Here is a 16726-nt window from a genome sequence, read left to right as displayed (position 1 = left end):
ATGGCATCACCAACTCAAAGGACATGAAGTGTTTTAATGCTCCATTTACGATCTCTATTGAGCTTCCAGGATGAAGCACAGGATGTGAGAATATAGTGAAGCCTGGCAACATTTCAGAAATGAGCAGAAAGAAATGGGAATTGGTGGAAATAAGGGTACCTCCTGGGTCTCTCCAGAGTCTCTCCAGTATAGATTGTATACTAATCAACACACACTTGCAAAGAAATTACCTGAGGACAGGGAGAGAACTGCATAAAAGGAGGTGATGAGAAAATCTCCAAAGGGTCACAGTACCAACTCTCAAAAGAGCTGGTATTTCCACCAGAGGAGCAAAACCTTGTAATACCTAGAGCACCATGTAGCATACTCAGATGGGTATTGCCTAGGTGGTGGGGAAAAAAATTAAGCCTACATTAAAGGCTGTCTGGTCTAACCAGACAAACTTAAAGGTAAGTTTCAAAATAATGAAAATATTTCCAGGTTACATAAGTTATGGAACAAGATCAAGAATACTTTTTTAATATAAAACACAGAAAACAAAGCAAAATTCACAATGCCTAGCACCCAATGAAAATTATCAGGATTTTTCCTGATAGAGGCCTCCACGCTGGCTCAGTATAAAGAATCCACCTGCTATTTCAGGAGATATGGGTTTGATCCCTGAACCAGGAAGATCCCACATGCCATCGAGCAACCTGTGTGCCACAACTATTGAACCAGTGCCCTAGAGCCCAGGAGCCACAAGCAGTGAAACCCACGCAACCTACAGTCCATTTTTTGCAAGAAGAGAGGCCACCACAAAAAAAAAAAAAAGAGAGAGAGAGAGAGAAAGAGAGAAACCTGCACACTGCAACCAGAGAGTAGCCCCTGCTTGTCACAACTATAGAAAAGCCCAGGCAGCAACAAAGACCCAGTAGAGCCAAAAATAAATAAATAATTTTAAAAATAAAAAAGCAAAAATTCACAATCCATAAATAAGAAAAAAATCAATCAACAACTCAGAAACATCTCAAACGACAGACTTAATAGGCAAGGACATTAAAGTGTCATTACAATTGTATCCCATGTTCAAGACAGCAGAAGAAGTTGTATATTTGAAGGAAATACATGATTTTTTTTGCAAACATCAACAAGTGTTATTTATTTCACTGAAATTTATAATACCTATTCTTTGCAAAATAATTCTTTAAAAAGATGTAGACTGAACTTCTAGAAATGAAAGATATAACATGTGAGATGAAAAATGCACTGCTAAGATTAAGAGGGGACTGTAGAAAAAAAAGATTAGAAGCTTGAGAATTTGAAAAAAAGAAGAGAAACTGTGACTTGCAGAACAACTTTAAGCATTCTAAGATAAATGTGACTGGAGTTGCTGAAAGCGAGGAGGGACAAAGTAAGGGACAAAAAATATTTGAGGAACAAATTACTATCGTCCAAAATTGAAGAATATTATAAACCCACAGACCAAGAAGCACCACAAACCCCATAGAAAAAGCACATACAAAAAATAAAACATATCCAAATCAAGATGCTTAAAAACACTGATAATCCAATTAAAATAAATAAATTTATATTTAAAAATAAATTTAAAATTTAAAAAAAAACCCTGATAAAAAGAAAATCTCAAAGAATGACTCTTGCACATTCTTTCAAAAAAAAATGAGTTCTCTTAAAAAGAAAAAAATGTGAATCCAGAAAACAGTAGAGTAACATCTTTAAAGAACTGAAGAAATTCTTTTATAAAATGTTTAAACAGAATTTAGCACTCTGCAAAAAGAGTTCTAAAAAAGATAGTGAAATAAAGATCTTTTCAGCTATTCAAAAGTAGAAAGACAGGTAACTTCTATTAAATAGAAAGTCTTAAAGACTTTCAACTAAAGTCTTTAAGAAAGACTTCCATCTATTAGTGTCCTCTTTGATTTCTTTCATCAGTGTTTTATAGTTTTCTATATATAGGTCTTTAGTTTCTTTAGGTAGATATACTCCTAAGTATTTTATTCTTTTCGTTGCAATGGTGAATGGAATTGTTTCCTTAATTTCTTTTTCTACTTTCTCATTATTCGTGTATAGGAATGCAAGGGATTTCTGTGTGTTGATTTTATATCCTGCAACTTTACTATATTCATTGATGAGCTCTAGTAATTTTCTGGTGGAGTCTTTAGGGTTTTCCATGTAGAGGATCATGTCATCTGCAAACAGTGAGAGTTTTACTTCTTCTTTTCCAATTTGGATTCCTTTTATTTCTTTTTCTGCTCTGATTGCTGTGGCCAAAACTTCCAGAACTATGTTGAATAGTAGCGGTGAAAGTGGACACCCTTGTCTTGTTCCTGACTTTAGGGGAAATGCTTTCAATTTTTCACCATTGAGGATAATATTTGCTGTGGGTTTGTCATAGATAGCTTTTATTATGTTGAGGTATGTTCCTTCTATTCCTGCTTTCTGGAGGGTTTTTATCATAAATGGATGTTGAATTTTGTCAAAGGCCTTCTCTGCATCTATTGAGATAATCACATGGTTTTTATTTTTCAATTTGTTAATGTGGTGAATTACATTGATTGATTTGCGGATATTGAAGAATCCTTGCATCCCTGGGATAAAGCCCACTTGGTCATGGTGTACGATCTTTTTAATGTGTTGTTGGATTCTGATTGCTAGAATTTTGTTAAGGATTTTTGCATCTATGTTCATCAGTGATATTGGCCTGTAGTTTTCTTTTTTTGTGACATCTTTGTCAGGTTTTGGTATTAGGGTGATGGTGGCCTCATAGAATGAGTTTGGAAGTTTACCTTCCTCTGCAATTTTCTGGAAGAGTTTGAGGAGGATAGGTGTTAGCTCTTCTCGAAATTTTTGGGAGAATTCAGCTGTGAAGCCGTCTGGACCTGGGCTTTTGTTTGCTGGAAGATTTCTGATTACCGTTTCAATTTCCGTGCTTGTGATGGGTCTGTTAAGATTTTCTATTTCTTCCTGGTTCAGTTTTGGAAAATTGTACTTTTCTAAGAATTTGTCCATTTCTTCCACGTTGTCCATTTTATTGGCATACAACTGCTGATAGTAGTCTCTTATGATCCTTTGTATTTCTGTGTTGTCTGTTGTGATCTCTCCATTTTCATTTCTAATTTTATTGATTTGATTTTTCTCTCTTTGCTTCTTGATGAGTCTGGCTAGTGGTTTGTCAATTTTATTTATCCTTTCAAAGAACCAGCTTTTGGCTTTGTTGATTTTTGCTATGGTCTCTTTTGTTTCTTTTGCATTTATTTCTGCCCTAATTTTTAAGATTTCTTTCCTTCTACTAACTCTGGGGTTCTCCAATTCTTCCTTTTCTAGTTGCTTTAGTTGTAGAGTTAGGTTATTTATTTGACTTTTTTCTTGTTTCTTGAGGTATGCCTGTATTGCTATGAACTTTCCTCTTAGCACTGCTTTTATAGTGTCCCACAGGTTTTGGGTTGTTGTGTTTTCATTTTCATTCATTTCTATGCATATTTTGATTTCTTTTTTGATTTCTTCTGTGATTTGTTGGTTATTCAGAAGTGTGTTATAGATGGAGAAATATACCATGTTCATGGATCAGAAGAATCAATATAGTGAAAATGAGTATACTACCCAAAGCAATTTACAAATTCAATGCAATCCCTATCAAGCTACAAGCCATATTTTTCACAGAACTAGAACAAATAATTTCAAGATTTGTATGGAAATACAAAAAACCTCGAATTGCCAAAGCAATCTTGAGAAAGAAGAATGGAACTGGAGGAATCAACCTGCCTGACTTCAGGCTCTACTACAAAGCCACAGTCATCAAGACAGTATGGTACTGGCAACAAAGACAGACATATAGATCAGTGGAACAAAATAGAAAGCCCAGAGATAAATCCACACACATATGGACACCTTATCTTTGACAAAGGAGGCAAGAATATACAATGGAGTAAAGACAATCTCTTTAACAAGTGGTGCTGGGAAAACTGGTCAACCACTTGTAAAAGAATGAAACTAGATCACTTTCTAACACCACACACAAAAATAAACTCAAAATGGATTAAAGATCTAAATGTAAGACCAGAAACTATAAAACTCCTAGAGGAGAACATAGGCAAAACACTCTCCGACATAAATCACAGCAGGATCCTCTATGATCCACCTCCCAGAATTCTGGAAATCAAAGCAAAAATAAACAAATGGGATCTAATTAAAATTAAAAGCTTCTGCACAACAAAGGAAAATATAAGCAAGGTGAAAAGACAGCCTTCTGAATGGGAGAAAATAATAGCAAATGAAGCAACTGACAAACAACTAATCTCAAAAATATACAAGCAACTTATGCAGCTCAATTCCAGAAAAATAAACCACCCAATCAAAAAATGGGCCAAAGAACTAAATAGACATTTCTCCAAAGAAGACATACGGATGGCTAATAAACACATGAAAAGATGCTCAACATCACTCATTATTAGAGAAATGCAAATCAAAACCACAATGAGGTACCACTTCACACCAGTCAGAATGGCTGCGATCCAAAAGTCTGCAAGCAATAAATGCTGGAGAGGGTGTGGAGAAAAGGGAACCCTCCTACACTGTTGGTGGGAATGCAAACTAGTACAGCCACTATGGAGAACAGTGTGGAGATTCCTTAAAAAATTGCAAATAGAACTACCGTATGACCCAGCAATCCCACAGCTGGGCATACACACCGAGGAAACCAGAATTGAAAGAGACACGTGTACCCCAATGTTCATCGCAGCACTGTTTATAATAGCCAGGACATGGAAACAACCTAGATGTCCATCAGCAGATGAATGGATAAGAAAGCTGTGGTACATATACACAATGGAGTATTATTCAGCCGTTAAAAAGAATTCATTTGAATCAGTTCTGATGAGATGGATGAAACTGGAGCCGATTATACAGAGTGAAGTAAGCCAGAAAGAAAAACACCAATACAGTATACTAACACATATATATGGAATTTAGGAAGATGGCAATGACGACCCTGTATGCAAGACAGGGAAAGAGACACAGATGTGTACAACGGACTTTTGGACTCAGAGGGAGAGGGAGAGGGTGGGATGATTTGGGAGAATGACATTCTAACATGTATACTATCATGTGAATTGAATCGCCAGTATATGTCTGATGCAGGATGCAGCATGCTTGGGGCTGGTGCATGGGGATGACCCAGAAAGATGTTATGGGGAGGGAGGTGGGAGGGGGGTTCATGTTTGGGAATGCATGTAAGAATTAAAGATTTTAAAATTTAAAAAATAAAAAACTAAAAAAAATAAAAATTAAAAAAAAAAAAGAGCTTGGTTTGTTAAGATAGGAGGTTAAAAAAAATGTAACTCAGATACATCTCACATCTGTACATGAACACTGGAAAAATCATAGCCTTGACTAGACAGACCTTTGTTGACAAGTAATGTCTATGCTTTTTAATATGCTATCTAGGCTGGTCATAACTTATCTTTCAAACAGCAAGTGTCTTTTCATTTCAAGGTTGCAGTCACCATCTGCAGTGATTTTGGAGCCCTCCAAAATACAGTCTGTCACTGTTTCCACTGTTTCACCATCTATTTGCCATGAATTGATGGGACCAGATGCCATGATTTTAGTTTTCTGAATGTTGAGTTTTAAGCCAACTTTTTCACTCTCCTCTTTCACTTTCAACAAGAGGATCTTTAGTTCTTCACTTTCTGCCATAAGTGTGGTGTAATCTGCATATCTGAAGTTACTGATATTCTTCCCAGCGATCTTGATCCCAGTTGTGCTTCATCCAGTCCAGCATTTCTCATGATGTACTCTGCATATAAGTTAAATAAGCAGAGTGACAATATACAGCCTTGATATACTCCTTTCCCAATATGGAACCAGTCTGTTGTTCCATGTCCAGTTCTAACTGTTGCTTCTTGACCTGCACCCAGATTATTTCTCAGAAGGCTGGTCAGTTGGTCTAGTATTCCCATCCCTTGAAGAATTCTCCACAGTTTGTTGTGATCCACATATTCAAAGGCTTTGGCATAGTCAATAAAGCAGAAGTAGATGTTTTTCTTCTAAAGAGCCTCTTGATGAAAGAGAAAGAGGACAGTGAAAATTTTGACTTAGAGCTCAACATTCAGAAAACTAAGATCATGGCATCTGGATCCATCATTTCATGGCAAATAGAGGGGGAAACAATGGAAACAGTGACAGACTTTATTTTGGGGGCCTCCAAAATCACTGCAAATGGTGACTGCAGCCTTGAAATTAAAAGACACTTGCTCCTTGGAAGAAAAGTCATGACCAAGTTAGACAGCATATTAAAAAGCAGAAACATTACTTTGTCAACAAAGGTCTGTCTAGTCAAGGCTATGGTTTTTCCAGTAGTCATGTATGGATGTGAGAGTTGACTATAAAGAAAGCTGAGTGAGGAAGAATTGATGCTTTTGAACTGTGATGCTGGAGAAGACCCTTTAGAGAGTCCCTTGGACTGCAAGGAGATCCAACCAGTCCATCCTAAAGGAAATCAGTCCTGAATATTCACTGGAAGGACTGATGTTGAAGCTGAAACTCCAATACTTTGGCCTCTTTTCATTCATCTGAAAAGATGCTGATGCTGGAAAAGATTGAAGGTAGGAAGAGAAGGGGACGACAGAGGATGAGATGGTGGGATGGCATCACCAACTCATTGGACATGAGTTTGAGTAAACTCTGGGAGTTGGTGATGGACAGGGAAGCCTGGTGTGCTGCAGTCCATGGGGTTGCAAAGAGTCGGGCACGACCAAGCAACTGGACTGAACTGAAATGTTTTTCTGGAACTCTCTTGCTTTTTCCATGATCCAACAGATGTTAGCAATTTGATCTCTGGTTCCTCTGCCTTTTCTAAATCCAGCTTGAACATCTGCAAGTTCATGGTTCACATACTGTTGAAGCCTGGCTTGGAAAATTTTGAGCATTACTTTGCTAGTGTGTGAGATGAGTGCAATTGTGTGGTAGTTTGAGCATTCTTTAGCATTGCCTTTCTTTGGGACTGGAATGCAATCGGACCTTTTCCAGTCCTGCGGCCACTGCTGAGTTTTCAAAATTTGCTGACATATTGAGTGCAGCACAGTCACAGCATCATCTTTTAGGATGTGAAATAGCTGAACTGGAATTCCATCACCTCCCTAGCTTTGTAGTGATGCTTCCTAAGGCCAACTTGACTTCTCATTTCAAGATGTCTGGCTCTAGATGAGTGATCACACCATCGTGGTTATCTGGGTCCTGAAGATCTTTTTTGTCTTCTTGCCACCTCTTCTTAACATCTTCTGCTTCTGTTAGGTCCATACCATTTCTCTTTATTGTGCCCATCTTTGCATGACATGTTCCCTTGGAATCTCTAATTTTCTTGAACTGGAATAGGTGGATTTAATTCAGATGACCATTATATCTACTACTGTGGGCAAGAATCCCTTAGAAGAAATGGGGTAGCCATCATAGTCAATGAAAGAGTCCGAAAAGCAGTACTTGGATGCTTTGGTACTTGGTGAAGGAAATAGGTAAAGGGGAATAAGAGGTCCATTGATAAAGTGTACAAGCCAGGGGTATAAGGAATATGGTCACTAATACTGTATGAGGAAAGACGGTTACTAGACTTATCATGGTGATAATTTCATAATGTATGAAAATGTCAAATAACTATGCAGCATACCTAAAACTAACATAATATTCAGTGTCAACTGTATTTTAGCTTGAAAAAAAAAAAGGAAAGCAGTTTTAAACTCGTCTATCTTTATCCATCAGAGGGTAGAGAGAATGAAAACCACAGTCACAGAAAACTAACCAATCAGATCACATAGACCACAGTCTTGCCTAGCGCAATGAAACTATGAGCCATGCCTTGTAAGGGCCACCCAAGACAGACGGGTCATGGCAGAGAATTCTGACAAAACATGGTCCACTGGAGAAGGGAATGACAAACCATTTCATTATTCTTGCCTTGAGAACCCCATTAACAGTATGAAAAGGCAAAAAGGTATGACACTGAAAGATGAACTCCCCAGGTCAGTAGGTGCCCCATATGCTACTGGAGAAAAGTGGAGAAATAACGCCAGAAAGAATGAAAAGACAGAGCCAAAGCAAAAACACCACCCAGTTGTGGATGTGACAGGTGATGGAAGTGAAGTCTGAGGCTGTAAAGAGTAATATTGCACAAGAACCTGGAATGTTAGGTCCGTGAATCAAGGCAAATTGGAAGTGGTCAAACAGGAGATGGCAAGAGTGAACATCAACATTTTAGGAATTGACAAACTAAAATGGACTGGAATGGGTGGATTTAACTCATATGACCATTATATCTACACTGTGGGCAAGAATTCCTTAGAAGTAGTGGAGTAGCCATCATAGTCAACAAGAGTCCAAAATGCAGTACTTGGATGCAATCTCAAAAATGACAGAATGATTTCTGTTCGTTTCCAAGGCAAACCATTCAGTATCACAGTAATCCAAGTCTATGCCCTGAATAAGCTGAAGTTGAATGGTTCTATGAAAAGAAGCAAAACCCTCTAGAACTAACACCCAAAAAAGATGTCATTTTCATTATAAGGGACTGAAATGCAAAAGTAGGAAGTAAAGAAATACTGGAGTAACAGGCAAATTTGGCCTTGGAATACAGAATGAAGCAGGGCAAAGGCTAATAAAGTTTTGCCAAGAGAACGCATTGGTCATAGCAAACACCCTCTTCCAACAACACAAAAGATGACTCTCCACATGGATATCACCAGATGGTCAATACCAAAATCATATTGATTATATTCTTTGCAGCCAGAGATGCAGAAGCTCTATATAGTCAGCAAAAATAAGGCTGGGAGCTGACTGTGGCTCAGATCAGTTCAGTTCAGTCACTCAGTCATGTCCAACTCTTTGCGACCCCATGAATCACAGCACGCCAGGCCTCCCTGTCCATCACCAACTCCAAGTTCACTCAGAGTCGCGTCCATCGAGTCAGTGATGCCATCCAGCCATCTCATCCTCGGTCATCCTCTTCTCCTCCTGCCTGGCTCAGATCATGAACTCCTTATTGCCAAATTCAGACTTAAATTGAAGAAAAGTAGGGAAAACCAGTAGACCATTCAGGTATGACCTAAATCAAATCACTTATGATTATACAGTGAAAGTGACAAATAGATTCAAGGGATTAGACCTGATAAACAGAGTGCCTGAAGAACTATGGACAGAAGTGCATGACATTATACAGGAGGGAGTGATCAAGACCATTCCCAAGAAAAAGAAATACACAAAAGCAAAACAGTGGTCTGAGGAGGCCTTACAAATAGTTTTGAGAAGAATAGAAGTGAAAGGCAAAGGAGAAAAGGAAAGATATACCCATTTCAATGCTGAGTTCCAAAGAATAGCAAGGAGAGATAAGAAAGCCAGAGATTACAACTTATAAATAAATTTATTTATTTTAATTGGAGGTTAATTACTTTACAATATTGTATTGGTTTTGCCATACATCAACATGTATCTGCCACAGGTATACACATGTTCCCCATCCTGAACCACCCTCCCTCCTCCCTCCCCATACCATCCCTCTGGGTAGTCCCAGTGCACCAGCCCCAAGCATCCAGCATCATGCATTGAACCTGGGCTGGAGATTCGTTCCATATATATTATACATGTTTCAATGCCATTCTCTCAAATCATCCCACCCTCTCCCTCTTTAGATTAATTAGTAGAACCTAAATCTGGGCAAAGAAAGAGGGGTGGGTGAATGAAGAGGTCTTTTAAACTCAACGGAGGAAACAGAACTTATTCCAACTTTTTTGTTTCTGTCGTTGTTTTACAAACTGCTTTATACTGTAATATCTAATCCATGACTAAGTTTTTAAATGAAGATGTGAGATCTCTAGGTAGGTATGTGTGTACTTTATAAGTGTGACATATCTTTATCTCTGAATGAATGCTTTTACCAAAATGAATGTATTAAGTGAGCTCTACTTAACTGGCTTAAAGGAAATCAATTGCTTATATAAATTCTCAGAAATATGGGGGGAAAAAACTAACCTGAATGAACTTCAGGTTCACAACAGCTGGTAAATATTCAATATTCAATTCATATCTGGTATTAATAATAGTTTAAGATTGATTTAATTAATATAGGCATATCTTTAATGTCATCAACATTAAGTCTAATACTTTTATTGTATCTACTTTAACTGAAAGTTAAAGTTAAATTCTTTCTGTTGCAAAATGTTTCTGCAAGAAAAAGTTGATATGATGAAACTTTCAAGAAAATTAAATGTAAATGACTCACAGACCTCAAAATCAAACTGATGGTTACCAAAAGGGAACATGGGGGACAGTGATAAATTAGGAAATTAGAGTTAACATATACACACTACTGTATATAAAATAGATAACTAATAAGGACCTACTGCATAGCACAAAGAATTCTATTCAATATTCTTCAATAACTTATAGGGGGAAAGAATCTGAAAAAGAATGTTATACACATGTGTGTATATGTATATATATGAATGATTGACACTGCTGTACATCTGAAATTAACACATCATAGTAACTCAACTATTCTCTGATAAGTTGTTTTAATTAAATGTAAATGACAAAAGAAACTTCTTGGTGAAATATTTGGGAATAATGACAGGCTGCTCAAGTGCTCAGTCGTATCTGACTCCTGGTGACCCCATGGATTGTAGCCAGTCAGGCGCCTCTGTCCATGGAATTTTCCAGGCAAGAATACAGGAGTGGGTGGCCATTTTCCACTTCACGGATCTTTCCAGCCCAAGGATCAAACCTGCATCTCTTACATCTCCTGCATTGGCAAGATGGTTCTTTACTACTGCACCATTTGGGCAGCCCAATTATATTTTAGGCCTATCTATTTTAAAATACTCTCTGAAGATATTTGGTAATTTGAAAGTTTAGAGTTTTGCAAAATTATGTTCAATAATAGGAAGCATTAAATATCTAGATCACTTCTAAGTAAGATACAATACAGCAACTTTAATTGCTAAACAAGTCTAAGTTTACCTACTTTTATTATCTTATGAGAGAAAAATTAAAGATACTTGGGTTTATCGGATGTATGTCTTATACCACATTGAGGAAAGAAACTATGCTATGAGAAAATGTATGTTGCTAGAGGTGTAGAATATGTTCATAAGTTAGCCAATCAGGAAATGCTGCTATGTTCACAACTGCTTGATTCTTCGTTTTCACTAAAGACTAATACTTTTATAAAAATTGTAAAATATATTTAATTAAATGGGCATGACAAAAGACAGAAATGGTAAGGACCTAACAGAAGACGAAGGTATTAGGAAGGGGTGGCAAGAACACAGAAGAACTATACAAAAAAAAGGTCTTAATGACCTGGCTAACCACAATGTTGTAGTCACTCACCTAGAGCCAGACAGTCTGGAGTGTGAAGTCAAGTGGGCTTTAGGAAGCATTACAGGAAAAAAGCTAGTGAAGGTTGATGAAATTCCAGCTGAGCTATTTAAAATCCTAAAATATGATGCTATTAAAGTGCTGAACTCAATATAACAGCATATTTGGAAAATTCAGCAGTGGCCACAGGACTGGGAAAGGTCACTTTTCATTCCAATCCCAAAAAGGGCAGTGCCAAAGAAAGTTCAAACTACTGTACAATTGTGGTCATTTCGCATACTAGCAAAGCAATGCTCAAAATCCTTTAAGCTAGGCTTCAGCAGTATGTGAACTAAGAACTTTCAGATGTACAAGCTGGGTTTAGAAAAGGCAGAGAAATCAAACTGCCAACATTTCGATGCAACATAGAGAAAGTAAGAAAATTCCAGAAAAACATCTATTTCTCATTCATTGACTACGCTAAAGGCTTTGTGTGGATCACAGCAAACTGCAGAAAATTCTTTTTAAAAAATGGGAATACCAGACCACCTTACCTGTCTCCTGAGAAACCTGTATTCAGGTCAAGAAGCTACAGTTAGAACTAGACATGGAACAACTGATGGGTTCAAAATTGGGAAAGGAATACAACAAGGCTGTATATTGTCACCCTGCTTATTTAACTTATTTGCAGAGTACATCTTATGCTTTTTCAAAAATGCTTCATCTTCAAGAAGATTCAAAGAAAAGTCTAATACAGGTTTTAGATAACTTTCAGATCACACCACTGAACAGAAGAAGAAATCTAAAAATTCTAATGGAAACCCTGATGTTTTCATAAAAATGTTAACAAAATATTAAGATTAATGATTAGCTACATAGGGTGGAGTAATCTGATGAATATGGTTATAACTTTTAACATTTTTATCTGAAATATTACTGGCTTTTAATCTATGTTTTCCAGATATAGGGGAAGCTTTCCCCTTAAGCTAATTATCAATTGAGGTAATCTGGTAAATTATACCTTTTTAAGCAAAGTTGCAGTCTTTCTCTTTTCTATCCTACCCCTCCAGAATTGGGAAACTCTTTTACTATTTTTATCTTCATGGAAATACAGTTATTTGAATGAGTTAAATAAGAATTTGTTCTCCTTACAACAGGACACAGTTGAAAATATTGCTGATATTACCATGGTTTTGACTGAAATGTCCTATTTGAAGAATACATAATCAAATATGATCCAACAGCTTTATGGGACTCAAGTAGACTCTGTGGAACTATAAAGCCCCTTGAAAAAGCAAACCTAGCTGAGTAATAGAAATTTAACGGTATATTTTCTGACTGCAGTGCAGTCAAGTTAGAAATCAATCATAATATGATAATTAGAAAACTCCACATTTCAGGGAAAAAAAACACTGTATTTATATTAAAAAATTATGCATCAAGGAAAATAAACACAATTAAAATCAGAAAAAAAGTTTTAACTGGCTGGTGATGAAATTTCGCTAACTGGTGTTGCAAATGTTGGCCTGTCAAAGAAAAGGTGTTGTGAACAAAAGTTTTGTGACTAGGAGGAACGTAAACTGCATGAATACTAAATAAAATCAGAATTTTAACCAGAATCATTACCATAACCATCTCCCACGTATCTACAGATCCTTTACATTTACTTCCAACAGTCAGAGTAGCCAAATTCACATGAAAATTAAGTAGTATTTAGGAAAAGACTACGGAGAAGGCAATGGCACCCCACTCCAGTACTATTTCTGGAAAATCCCATGGACGGGGAGCCTGGAAGGCTGCAGTCCATGGGGTCGCTAAGAGTCGGCACAACTGGGCGACTTCACTTTTACTTTTCACTTTCATGCATTGGAGAAGGAAATGGCAACCCACTCCAGTGTTCTTGCCTGGAGAATCCCAGGGACAGAGGAGCCTAGTAGGCTGCCGTCTATGGGGTCGCACAGAGTCGGACACGACTGAAGCGACGCAGCAGCAGCAGTAGCAGCAGCAGCAGCAGCAGCAGCAGCAGCAGCAGCAGCAGCAGCAGCAGCAGGAAAAGACCAAGACTGTTTCCCTGGAGAAGGAAATGGTAACCCACTCCAGTATTCTTGCCTGGAAAATCCCAGGGACAGAAGAGCCTGGCAGGCTACAGTTATGGGGTCATAAGGAGTCCGATATGACTGACCGACTGAGCACAGGAAAAGGCTAATCAACACTATTTCCCTCCAACAACTTGTCTCTGGTTTCCAAACCCATACAATCAAAACTCTACTGAAACATCCACCTGGACTTCTTACAGGCATCTCAACCTTATTATGTCCTAAACTGAACTCCTGACCTTTCCCCCAAAACCTACTGCTCTTGTGTTCAGTTCCAACTTAGTACAGGGCACCACTGTTCACAGAGTTGCTTGAGGTAAAATCCAGGGCATGCCACTCAGGATTGAGAAACGGAAATACGTCCTGCCATAAAGATAAAACTAGAAAACAAGACAGAATATATAGAGCACCCTTCACATCTGCAGGGACTTCCAGAGAAGCCGAGGCACGAAACCCGCCCAGGGGCTGTGGAGCTTCGTGGGGCTTCTGGGACCGACTTAGATGGAAGCTCTCGGTTCTCAAGCGACCTCCCGGCAGCAGGCGTATAACGGCAGCTCTGACTTCACCTGTGGTGAGCTGACAGAATACAGTGCCTCACTCAAGTATACCTGACAACTTAACAGTGTTAACGTACCTTCCTCTTTCTGGAAATACTTAGGGAAAGCACGGAGCTGGACTCAACACTTAACGTGACTTCAAGGTCCCAAACCTAAATCTAGAATTCAGGGTAGAGAAGACCAACGTCTTTCAAGATGGAGGTCAGGCAGAATGAGGCCTAAGGTGGCAGGTGTGGGTGGGCGTGGCCAGGGGCGTGGCCTTAATTCCCAGTCAAGCACTAAGACTGAATCTAAAGTCAACCCCCAATATTACAGTGCACCACACTTTAATAAATGTCTTTTAAGGTATACCGTGTTTGCTTCTCTTCTTTTAAAAATAAACTTAATTTTCACCAGTCATTTAGTTCAGGCATCAACTATTTTTATAGCCCAGGTAGTCACTGATTGTCTTTTTTTAAATAATTTTTCACTTTTTTTTTTTTCTTCTTCACTGCATGCTCTGTCACCTTGGACTTTTTGTGACCTCATGGACTACACCCCGCCAGGCTCCTCTGTGTCCATGGAATTTTCCAGGCAAGAATACTGGAGTAGGTTGCCATTTCCTTCTCAAAGTGATCCTGCTGACCGAGGAACGAACCTGTGTTATCTGCATCTCCTGCAGTGGCAGGTGAATTCTTTACCCCTGTGTCACCTGGAAAGCTTTTCTTCACTAACCTGCTTCAAAAATGGACTTGTTTTAGCTTTCTTTAATATCTGATTCTTCCGGCTATTTCTCCAGCTCTGACCTCATTTTGAGCTCTAAACTATTACATGCATCAATCTACTGGTTATCTTTGTCTGAATGTCCTTCTGTAGGCAACTCAAACTCAGTAAACCTTAACCTGAATGATTTTTACCTTCAAATCTACTCCATCTTCTGTGCCTCCAGATCTATGAATGACAAGATATGAAATGAATGCCTCATTCTTAATAGCTTACTTTCCTTTGCAACACCCCTCCCACTTGTACCAACCAAATTCTGATTATTATACTTCCTATTCACTTCTACTTATTTCTCCTATAACCTCAGATATGCAGATGACACCACCCTTATGGCAGAAAGTGAAGAGGAACTAAAAAGCCTCTTGATGAAAGTGAAAGAGGAGAGTGAAAAAGTTGGCTTAAAGCTCAACATTCAGAAAATGAAGATCATGGCATCTGGTCCCATCACTTCATGGCAAATAGATGGGGAAACAGTGGAAACAGTGTCAGACTCAATTTTGGGGGGCTCCAAAATCACTGCAGATGGTGACTGCAGCCATGAAATTAAAAGACACTTTCTCCTTGGAAGGAAAGTTATGACCAACCTAGACAGCATATTCAAAAGCAGAGACATTACTTTGCCAACAAAGGTCCGTCTAGTCAAGGCTATGGTTTTTCCTGTGGTCATGTATGGATGTGAGAGTTGGACCATGAAGAAAGCTGAGCACTGAAGAATTGATGCTTTTGAACTGTGGTGTTGGAGGAGACTCTTGAGAGTCCCTTGGACTGCAAGGAGATCCAACCAGTCCATTCTGAAGATCAACCCTGGGATTTCTTTGGAAGGAATGATGCTAAAGCTGAAACTCCAGTACTTTGGCCACCTCATGCAAAGAGTTGACTCATTGGAAAAGACTCTGATGTTGGGAGGGACCGGGGGCAGGAGGAGAAGGGCACGTGAGGATGGATGGCATCACCGACTCGATGGATTTGAGTTTGAATGAACTCTGGGAGTTGGTGATGGAAAAGGAGGCCTGGCATGCTGCAGTTCATGCAGTCACAAAGAGTCAGACATGTCTGAGTAACTGAACTGAACTGACTCATTCCCTTGTTGATTTCAATGTCCACTAGGCCCCTAATCAACTCCTTGGTACTGCTTAGTACTACTATGGTAAGTTGTTAAGGTAGTTACTTAGTAGATTCCCAAAGACTCTCACTATCTCCAGGTTACATTCCCAAATTCAAGTAGTGATCTTTTTAAAATACAAAGTTGAATAAGTTTATAATTCATTCCAAAGGTTAAAGTTTAAGCTCCTTCAGTTAGATCTTTTCTTTCTCTACAGCTACATCTTCCCCCAACTCCCCTTCATCCTCATTCATATGGAAACTCCAACAAAACCAAATCTCTTTACTCTCCTATACCATTACGTACTTTTCTTCACGTTTTCCCTACTGTAAGGCTGACCCATTTCCCACCTCCAACTTTCACCCCAGTTAACACTTCTTGTTGGTGTAAGACTCAGCTCTGGAAGTCTTCATTGATCATCACCCCCTATTCCTCACCAACAGATTCAGCTGAATACTTCCTCCTCTTGTCTTATATGTCCCTTGAAATGGGTGCACCCACTGAGGTTAGGTAGCAATTAAGAGATTAAGAAATCTTTTGATATGATGATTTTCTGAAACTTCATTCTGATTTCTTCTTTAGACATCTTTTCTTCTTCTCTTATCAACAGAAAATGAAACAAACTCTGGAGGTTGGTCCCATGTTAGGGCTAATATAGTCCTGAAATTACAAGATGCTTGCTCTTTGGAAGAAAAGCTATGACAAACCTAGACAGCATATAAAAAGCAGAGACATTACTTTGCCAGCAAAAGTCTGTATAGCCAAAGCTATGCTTTTTCCAGTAGTCATGTATGGATGTGAGGTTTGGACCATAAAGAAGACTAAGCACTGAAGAATTTATGCTCTTGAACTGTGGTGTTGGAGAAGAC

At 38.5% G+C, this 16726-nt stretch overlaps 1 protein-coding gene across 1 annotated transcript in view; it reads right to left on the bottom strand.

Annotated features, from left to right (window-relative positions):
- The window catches only part of LOC138426403 (glycerophosphodiester phosphodiesterase domain-containing protein 4-like), a 133770-nt gene extending 119549 nt beyond the window's left edge, over nucleotides 1-14221 (bottom strand). The window contains exon 1 of the mRNA XM_069564915.1: nucleotides 14071-14221. The gene's annotated coding sequence lies outside the window, so the exon portion shown is untranslated. The remainder of the gene's footprint in view (nucleotides 1-14070) is intronic.
- Between the last annotated feature and the right edge of the window lie 2505 nt (nucleotides 14222-16726).

This window comes from Ovis canadensis, chromosome 21 (genome assembly GCF_042477335.2).
Source record: "Ovis canadensis isolate MfBH-ARS-UI-01 breed Bighorn chromosome 21, ARS-UI_OviCan_v2, whole genome shotgun sequence".
Lineage (NCBI taxonomy): Eukaryota > Metazoa > Chordata > Mammalia > Artiodactyla > Bovidae > Ovis > Ovis canadensis.
This window is presented reverse-complemented; position numbering and strand designations above follow the sequence as displayed.